Raw genomic sequence first — 11,092 nt, forward strand, 5'->3', positions numbered from 1 at the left:
TCCGTTTTTAAGAGTGCGCTTAAGACCTTCCTTTTTTATAAAGCTTATAGTTAGGGCTGATTAGATTCAGCCCCTAGTTGTGTTGGTATAGGCTTAGCCTGTCGGGGGACACATTACTTCTTCCTTCTCTCTGTCTGTACCTGTGTACTCTCATGTTCCGAATAACCCAGCTTCCCCACATTTCTTTTTGGTGTCTATCCACGCCGGGATCCTGAGTCCTGGCTGATCCTGAGTCTTGATCTGAGTCCTGGATTTCGAGTCGTGGCTGAACCTGCTGTCACTGTGGTCCTGCCTGACTCTCATCATACTACTTCCCTGATGACTCCCACAGGATTGTTGACATCCTTGTGGATTCATCTTCTTATTACAGACACATGCATTTCTGTCCGTCCTGGGAGAGGGATCCCTCCTCTGTTGCTCTCCCTGAGGTTTCTCCCATGTTTCCCTTTAAACTGTGGGTTTTCTCTGGAAGTTTTTCCTTGTACGATGTGAGGGTCTATGGACAGAGGGTGTCGTATTGTCATACTGATATTCTGTACACACTGTGAAGTCCACTGAGACAAATGTAACATTTGTGATATTGGGCTATATAAATAAACATTGATTGATTGATTGATTGATTGATTGATTGATTGATTGATTGACCGTCCCCCCCCCCCACTCTGCACTGTATGCACTGCTTCATTGGAGTTGCACCTGGCCTGCAGCTCCCGCCAGCTAAGCATAGTGAATGTTACAATTATTAACTTGTTGTTTCTCGCAGCTGATTCTACTTTGACCGATTGTATAACACCTGCCATGGTGGGGAGCACACAGTTACAGCACATCTCAGTTATACATTCACCTCAATTTTGGCCGGCAGATAGGTGGTTCTGATAAATCTGGACAGCTGTGACCTCTTGATCTGCTGGTGGGTCAATCATTACACACGTGCTGTGAAGCCAAACCAACTTAATTTTTTGGTTGGATTTGGAGACAATGTGAATAAATTAATGCAGAATATAGCAACACATAAAGCTACAATGAAGAGCTGGAACATGCTCATACAGAATGCATTTGATACTTTTAGACAGTGCAGATAAAGATGATTTAAGATGTCTTAAATCACATTAATGGGGAAATAAAAGTGGAAACTGATAAAAGGGTCAACCTGCAAACCTCTTTGATAACTCTTGTGATTGCCACATTGCTTCTTCTGTGATGTCACTGTAACCCCATATATCATCTTTTCAGCTGGCTAAGTAAAATGCCTATGAATGATGTCATAAACTACACAAATAACACTCAACAGATGGCCGCTCCCTCAACAAAATGGGAAAATTAGTCAAAGATGTTTCAGAAAATGTTTGCAGCAGGGTGAGTTTGATGCATATTTTCCTTTGTGTATAATTGCATGTCCATGAAATCTTGATAAAGCTGTCCTGCTAGCAGCATTGCTCTGTGGAGGGCAATGTCAGTCCAATGTAGTGTTAATTTCGTCAGCTATTTAGTTTTAGTCTTAGTCCTGTGTTAAATTTCCTTTTTAGTTTTAGTCATATTTAGTCACCATCATTCTGTTTTTATTTTGTCAAGTTTTAGTCGACTAAAAGTCTGAGCATTTTAGTCTTATTTTAGTCAAAGAAAACTGTTGAGTCTTTTTTAGTCATCAGATTATATAGAACATTTCAGTCAAACTAGTCTAGCCAAAACCAATAATTTGTCATTTTAGTCAAACGTATTTCACAATAAGATTATATCTTGTCCTTATTTGATGAAAAACACAGGTTGAATGATTACGAATGCAGCTTTGCAGAGAGTATCTGGTCAGGTTTGTGCTGTTTTCTGTGTTATGGCCACATTGCTTCCCTTTTGATAAAACAATGCATTCACTTTTTTTCTCCGCCTCATTGTAGCGAAAATGGGCCCAAATATCACGTAGTTTCTTTCTCCCAAGCAGTGGTGGATTTAGACTTTTTCGTTGTCAGTAATTTTGACAGACAGGATCGTACAATTTCCTTCATAATCCATTATTATCCGTAGAGTACACAATTTATCAATCACTCGCGCTGACGGGGGGGTATTCGGTTAACGCGAGTGCGACCACTGCTCCCAAGCCCTGTTTTTGCCATTTTATTTTTCTGTTAAATAAGGTTAGTTAGACCATGAGTTAGACCCGAGTCTTCCTGACAGTTCATATTTTTTGCCGCTGCCCGGTGTAATTCAAATGTATCGCCGCGCGCAGCACAGACACACAGCTGCTGCCCAGCCGCAGCACTGGAAGTGGAACTGCTGGGAGAAAAACTGACTATCAGAGATGTAACGTTATCTTTGATAATATTTCGTCTCCTCATATTTCGTCAACGAAAGTAAAGAGAGATTTTGGCATAGTTTTTATTTAGTAAAAAAAAAAGTAATTTAACTACATTTTCGTCTCGTCACTTTTCGTCAACGATAGTGCATGATTTCGTTACAGTTATTGTTTACTGCCGTCGGTGCCGTCTCGTCATCGTCTCGTTTTCGTCATGGAAAAAAAGGTCGTTGACGAACATATTTCGTCATAGTTTTAGTCAACGAAATGAACACTAGTCCAATGTAACATTTCTGACCCCCTATAAAAACAAAGTACAATTAAAAGCCACTCAAGCTCCCAGTTCCAGTTTTTGAAAGTGGGAGCAAATCCATCTACCCTGAATTCAAGGAAAAGCAGCTGTGTGATGTCACACAGCAGAGGAGTCTGTCCATCCTGGGAGAGGGATCCCTCCTCTGTTGCTCTCCCTGAGGTTTCTCCCATGTTCCCCTTAAACTGTGGGTTTTCTCTGGAAGTTTTTCCTTGTACGATGTGAGGGTCTAAGGACAGAGGGTGTGGTATTGTCATACTGATATTCTGTACAAACTGTGAAGTCCACTGAGACAAATGTAACATGTATGATATTGGGCTATATAAATAAACATTGATTGATTGAGGAGGCATTGTATATAATGGTAAACCATCAACTTAAAAGCAATGTAAAGTCTATTTTTCTAAATATTGTATCGCGTTTCCGCGGTTCCGTTACGGCCTCGTGTGAACGAACAGGCTATATGAAAGAGAAAAGTAGCGGATACAACCCGTTTAGTTCCCGTGTAAACAGCACCTAAGATGGGGAACAAGGTAAACATCATACCTGCTAAACATCAGCAGATGTACTATCCTCCTGCTCAGCTCTAACTCGCCTACAAGCATACACACTGAGCCTGGCAGATCACGCTCATATGTTAATCTGTTTGTTCTGCTCTCCAGCTGAGTCCTGGTTCAAATGTTCTCCTCTCTGCCAGCTTGTCTCCCACCATCCAAAATGCCATTCAAACCCAAAGGTTGGCACCAGAGGTCGCGTTAACCGAATATTTTCCGTTTATGACCATTTTCTTTTAACAATGACGGAAAAATCTGTAAGCAGTCCGTCATTTTGACAGATTAGAACAAACTCAGAACAGTACCAAAGCTTCCCTAGCAGCAAGGCTCCAGTGTTATGCCGTGTTCTATGCATGCCCTCCAAAAAGGAGATGATATCGTTTCCAAACCTAACTTTGTCGTACAGATCATTGAAATGTCTGTGAGTGCTTTACGCTGTGGCGCGCTCCCGCGAGGTGCAGTGGACATGCATGACACCAGCGCTAACAGTTCACGAGCGCAACCCCCCTGTCCCCGTCCCCCGTTGACAGTTCACGAGCGTGCTCTCCCCCCCCCCCCATAATGGATTGTGACGGAAATGTTACGATCCTGTCCGTTTTTATAAATGCATTTGACTGCTTTCTCTCAATTTCCACCTTGACATTAGCTGTTGCTATTTTTAGATCTTAATGTTAGCTTAGCACTTCTCATATTATATATATATATATATATATATATATATATATATATATATAATATGATAAGTGTATATATATATATATTATAGCCTACTGCCGATTAGTGAGGATTGTTTTGTTTTACTGTGTGTGTAGCTTTTGGCCTTCATGCTCTCTTGGAATATTGCCAGTAGAGGAATTTAGTTTAATTTATAGTAGAGGCATTTTAATGTTGATCTTAGTGTAAGACATTATAGATAAGAGCATTAGCTAAATGCCTAAACTGACAAATTGGGGACATTGTTTGGAAGTGTTTAAAGAATACTCAAGGAGTACTTGATGTGGAAATTCTAATATTTGTAAGTATGGTTACTCACTTTTGACCTGCCCCCAGGCTCACATTCACACATACACACCCTTATAAAAAGACATTTCTTTAGTCAGGTTTATTGCGTTAAGTGGCCTACCAATAACAAGCATGAGGAATAAGATGGGGAAGAGAAAATGTAGCCCAAAGTAAATCATCTGTGGCGTTGTAAGAGTGAAACAGCGGGGAGGAGAAACCACAAATACATCACCTTTTAACAAACCCCAACGTTAGCCATTTTAAGCTAAAGGGTTTGGCCTGGGACCAGGCCACAAAGCAAAACCATCCCATAGTGCATTGCTCACACACCGCTCATCTCTTCGGTTTCATGCACATGTTTGAATGGGCTTTGTTTTGGAAATGCCTTTAGCCAACCATACATTAATAGACTATAAAAAGACCAGCACTTGTGTAAGGTTTTACACTTAGCGGCCAGCTTATCTTCATCTGCAGAGTTTCCATCGCAGCGTTCAGATAAGCCTCCGCTCCGCCTCACATTACAAGATCCTGCAGGTCTTCTCATGGTCATATCGAGGCGATCCCGCGTTACTGGAAACCGTGCTGTTGACAATGCCTATAGCAACACTGTCAACTGTACAGGGGTGCAATCCAAGTGGAAGCCAGTAGGATATTTCTCACTATTTGGGGAATTCAAAACTTTGTGCTTGCTTCCAAATGACCACAACATTAATTTCTTGTCTTTCAGAATTGCAATTGCTTTTATTGAGCACATATACAGATAAAACCACAGACTGACCATTCAAGCTTATAATGAAATTATTTTTTGTCAAGTAATGTGGATTTTTAATGTTTCAAGGCTGATTCAGAATCCTTTGGTATTGGAGATGTAAATGGCTCATTCCTTGTAGTGATTTTTAGACAGCTCAGTTCAGCGGACATTCGTACCACAAAAAGTAAATGTTTTTATTTCTGACTGAGAATAAAAGACTGTAAAATCTTATAATGGTATGCATGCTATTTCAAATTGCTCCATTGAACCCCAAATAAATGAAATGATTTCAGGTTTTCTGTATACAGCAGATACATCCACTGATTTACAGAATAAAACCGACCTCGTCCATTATTTCTCTAACTCAAAGCTCTTTATAAGCTTGGTGTATTATATAAATCTCTTCCTTCCTTTCTTTACTTGCTCACTCCCATTTAGACTTTCTTGTATCTTTCTCATGCACATTATTGACTCCACACAGTTTAAATGACAGCGGAGTGCTAACAGGTTCGTTCCTGGAGCCATGCTGTCTGGTCTCAACAGATATACACAACAACACCTTTCTGTGTGTGTCCTTGGGAAAGGCACTGTTTGTGTGCCTGGGAGTGTTTGTGTATCGTGCACTCCTCTTGTGTATGTAGAATGACGACTTGACAAAGTGGAACAAGAAAATGTACAAGCCGCATTCTCTGGTGTTTGTTATTTTCCATCTATGCGGAATGCAAGGACATAAGACTCATGCCCACGCAGACATACACAATTTGTAGCACTAAGTGCCATCTTTAATATGCAACACACCCACAAAACCAGTATTGTATGTGTTCTCTAAGCAATGTGCAAACAATACTTGTTAGCATTTAGCTAAACAATATACAGATAGTGTCCAACAATACTGACTGTATGCCTTGTGTACCTTAAATGATAAGAGATGCACAAAATAGAGGCAATTAGCTTTCCAAATAAAAATGGGTATAGGGTTAGGAACATTTAAAACAGAAGATAGCTTACATTACAACTGCTTAGGTATTTACATCCAGGTCAACCAGCCTGCTGCCTTTATTACCTCTATAAAGGATGGTTATGTCTTTGTTTCGGTGGTTTGTTTGTCAGCAGGATTATAGAAAAAACTACGGCCAGAATTCCATAAAGCTTTTTTGTAGGGTATAGCATGGGCCAAGGGAGAACCCATTAAATTCTGGAGCACATCCGAATCACGGGGCGGATACACACATTATTTTTCACTTATGGAAATGGCCTTGGTGAAGTTTAAAGATTGCCCTTACAATCTTTTCCTTCTTCTGTAATTTCAGGGGAAAATGTCATAACTAAAAGTAAAGGCTGAGGTGCATTTACTTCTGCAGTGATGAACTTCCTGTACATTTTATTGTTTATTACGCACCTATTAAACCACTACATAATACTCAAAAAAAGAAAAGGGTTAGGGTTTGGGTATTTCATTTGCTTTGATTCATTATTTTTACGAAGCCTAAAATTAATTAGAATCAGCAATATCCTCACAAAGAGTTGAACATGATTGTGTCCACTCTGACGTTCTGGAAAAACCCATAATTGGAAGAATTGTATGCACACAAAAAACAAACAAATCCGATACTTCTGTTGTATTACCTAATAAATTGTGGTCTATATTTGTTAACATGAGACAACTAACATGGCTGCTCAACTCTCAAGGATTCATTTACTAAGCAATCTAACCCTAACCCACCCTGCACTGAACCCAATTCAAAATATTGGTCCTCACATATAGAGCTGTCCATGGCCAAGCCTACATTAATGACCTGATCCACCCTCACAGCACAACCCGGGCCCTGAGGTCCTCTGAGCAAGGCCTCCTAAGGGTGCCCCGAACCAGGCTAAAGACCCAGGGTGACCGTGCCTTTGAGGCGGTGGCCCCAAGGCTTTGGAACAAACTCCCCCAGGAAATAAAAGCCTCAATAGAGATTTTTAAGAGGCAGTTAAAGACCCACCTCTTCCGACAGGCCTTTGGGTCGCCGGAGGAGGTGAGTTAGTAGCTGTCTTTCATTGGTGTTTTATCCTATGTATTACCTGCTCTTGTTTTATGCCTTTTATTCTACATTTTATAGTTGTACTGTGAATTGTGTCCTGTGTACTGCACTTTGTACATCCGTGTTGAGAAGGGTGTTATATAAATAAAGTGTTACTTACTTACTTATAATCAGAGTATTCAACCAAACCAAGCAAGTTTTATATTACAAACAGCGTATCCTAAGAATTACAATAATTTGTTTGCGATTTCGTAAATAATTGATGTCAAGTGCCAACATTTAGTGCTGTTGGCTGCTCTTTAGTAGTTTAGTTTGCCCTTATTTCTTTTTGTTGCTTCTTTCGGGGCTGGAGGGTCTGGTATTCCAGTTTTCACAGCTTTGTTACGTTGTTTAGTTTTAACTGTTTAGTTTACGCAGGGGGAGCTCTGGCTCTTAAGCTCCTTACACACCAAACTGACACCAAAGAACACCAAAGAACACGTCCCGACGGAACGTCGCCTCACGTCTCCTGCATCTTGGCCATTTTTCGCACTGGAACTCACCGCAAAGACTTCAGCCAACGGCCAAGTTGCACGTACGAACTGCGCATGCGTGAGTGGCAATAACTCTCCTTACCAGCAGGCGGCGGTAGTGTGTATTCGTCATTCAAAAGAGGCAACAACTGGAAGACAGACTGCGTGATAACCGAGAGAAGAAGAACAGACTGCGTGATATAAACAAACAACAAATAGCGTGTGCGTTCCATTTTCACTCTACAACGAGAAGCTCATGGGGCTTTCCCGAACCTGTCGAGAGCTGGAGTTAAATGAAATCTCAGATTTGCCTTCTTAATAGTTTGTTTGGGTCCCTCACTTCCGTTTCGCTTCTCATGCACTGATTCGCTAGCTGAACAGCCAATCAGAGTGATTTATTTGGCCGACAACCTACCGATTCGACATGTCGAATCTGCGGCGGAAGGTGTCGGCACGGCCAAAAAGACACAACGGTGCAGTACACACCAATCTGAGTAGGGCGACACGACGCTCATTTGACGGCCCTACATCTATCGACGCCGAAAATTGGCTCGGTGTGTAAGGACCTTAACTCCCCCTGGTTTGGCTGGCCCAGGCTTCCCTTATCTTTTTGGCCAGTCCTCCAGGCTTGCATAGTTTGATTTAAATGTTATCATAAATAAGAGTATTTTGTAAACAGTCTCTCGGGTTTGGCATCTCAAATATGTTGCGGGTCAGAAAGCTGAGCCACAGAGGTTTTATGTTGTCTTTTGGTCCTCACAAGTTTCAATGCAGGGAGTAAAGTGCCCAAAAACTATAATGTGTCCATTGTCTTCACACTATACCTTGTACATTGATATGTCATTTAGTCGGCTATTTCTTGCACACTCAATGTTAATATTACAGTATCCTTCTTATTGTTAGATTGGCCCTTCATAGCGTAGATAGTATTCAGAAGTATATCTTTCACTGTCAATATGTATATATGTGACACTGTTTTATTTTATATTTTGAGATGTTTAGAGGTTATGTTAATGTCGGTTTTTTCGTACTTTTTTTCATTTTCACATTGTGTGTAATGCTTTGTTTACATCTTGCTGTGACGGAAGTAATTCCCAAATTGGGATCAATAAAGTGTACCATATCTTATTATGTTTTATTTATCTTATAATGTTGCAAGATTGAAAGTTAGTCTAAACGGTAACCCTGGATTTGAACAAACTTTATGAAAACACTTGTGAGACTCGTTTCCCCCACGACTTATTAATTGACCGTTTTATGCCAATGCTCAACTTTTACCAACATAGCAAGAGTTTCGTAAATTGAGGGTTTTCATCTAGACAAAAACAAGTAAGAGCTTGCTGTTTTGGAGCTAACAGCTAACGGCTGATGTTGTTTTTCTGTGGTTCGCATTGAAGATGACGTCACGGCTCCGCCTACACTGCGTTACTATAGTTACTGCCCCAGCTACTAAACTGTAATGGAAACGCAGCATAAAGTGAGCCTGGCCTAACAAGGCCTAACTATACCTTACTAAGCCGAGCGAGGCCATGCAATGGAAATGCGCCATAACATTATGATGTAACTAATTAAGCATGGGGGAAGTTCAATCAGAAATCCCCTCCACTGTGATTCATTCACAAATATCTCTCTCCTCATCATTCTCATTAGTAGTAATTTAATCATCAAGAATTTGCACTTTTCATTTGATGACAGAATAAAACCGAGGGATGGGCGGATGGATTAATGCGTGCACAGATTTTTGGGGAATTAAGATTTCTCATTGTGCAAATAAAGAGAAGAGACAGGAAAAGAACACTGTGTCCTCTAAGTGATGACTACACGATGAGTACTGGACATCCTCAACTGGAGCTTGAACCGGGTGGATAGTTTCCTTGTAATTTGTCATCCTCATCCACCATCTCATGCCCAGCTAGAGGATGCACCATTAATCCACGCTGCTTTAACGCCTTAATCCCGTTCATTATCGCTGCCCAGGTTCGGCCAAAGTAGCTCGGCTTTATGTCTTAGTTTCGTTGTCGCCGGGTTATGCCGCTCCTGTTGGTTTTGGAGGGAACACTGACTCACCACAAGTCATTTCGGCCTGGAGTTTAAACATCACTCAGGGCACTCTCTGCGGCTGCTGGATTCATTCGTGACCTCGTTTTTTTTTCTCAGGATCTGTCCCCTTTAGTGTGAAAAGAGAGTGTCCTCTCCAGATGTTAATGGCTGAATGCAAAATATGGGAAGTGATGAAGGCATGCAAGAGAAACCAAAAGGAAAAGCCTTGGAAAAAAAGACAGTCCAGATATGTAAATGGTGGTTATGGAACCCCTTCGACATCCTCTGCAAACCGAGTTTTAAACAATCATGGTGTAACGGAACCGCTCAACATGTGCCATATTAAAATTGTGGTGAAAACAAATCACATTTCTGCAAGTAACTCCAAAGAAATTAAAAACGCCCATGTGAATTACATTTCATGAAAGTGACAGTATGTAATTATCCACTCACTAATTCTAAAGAGAACATTCTTTGGAATAAAATCCTTCAAGAAGCTCTATTTTTAGACAAAATCAACACAGTGCTATATTATGCTATTACCGCTATCATTTACTCAGAGCTGTAAGAAGTACTCAGATCTTGTACTTAAAGTGGACCTATTATGCTATATTTGAAAAATATATTGTAGGGCCATACCTATACAAAACATGTCTGTGAAGTTTTTTGCTTAATATAGCAAACAGATCACCCATTGTAGCCATGCCTCATACTGCTCATACCCCTCTTTTACAGCCCTGTTCCAAACAGGCTGATTCTGTGACCGTAGCTTTAAATGGAACGGCTGTTGCTGCTAGCGTCACGCAGCTTTCCAATGCTAAGAGAGTTTTCTACCGGGAGAAACTCAGCTAAACGCTGCCGTGATTAAATGCCATATTATGTTCCCAACCACTTCAAGCATTATTTCTGGGGGGAGATAGAGAGAACGCTCGTGAACTGTTAGCGACATATCAATGATTTGTACGGCAAAGTTCGATTTGGAAACAATATCATTTCCTTTTTGGCGGGCATGCATAACACCGGAGCCTCGCTGCGGGGAAGCTTTGGGGCTGTTCTGAGTTTGTTCTAATCTGTCAAAATGATGGACTGCTTTCAGATTTTTCCGTCATTGTTAAAAAATATCTGTCACAGACGGAAAATATTCGGTTAACGCGACCTCTGCCCTGCAGTATACAAAATCATTAAAACTAGCTGCACCTTTACCAGCTTTGATAACACTTTAATGATCAATCATTATAAAACATATCATATATATTATTCTGAAATGGGCCAATCTGTAAAATGAATATTTTTGGTACTAGAATTAAATGTTGATGCTAATACTTGTACTTGAGTAACATTTTGAATGCAGGACTTTTACTTAATTGAGTATCTCTACACTGGTACTTTTTTTTTTTTACTTAAGTAGAAGATCTGCAAACTTTTTTCACCTCGGAATGTGTCCTTGTATATCAGTTAGTGTGTGTTCCTAATATATCAGTTAGTGTGTGTTCCTAAGTATACAAAGAGGACATGTGAGTCAGGTCTTCTGCAGCTTATCATTGCTAACAGTGCCTTCTAGTGGTCGTCCACTGCAATAAATCCTCTCTCTGTGGATCCTCAGCCTCAGCAT

The sequence above is a fragment of the Gymnodraco acuticeps genome, unplaced genomic scaffold (genome assembly GCF_902827175.1).
Source record: "Gymnodraco acuticeps unplaced genomic scaffold, fGymAcu1.1, whole genome shotgun sequence".
NCBI lineage: Eukaryota > Metazoa > Chordata > Actinopteri > Perciformes > Bathydraconidae > Gymnodraco > Gymnodraco acuticeps.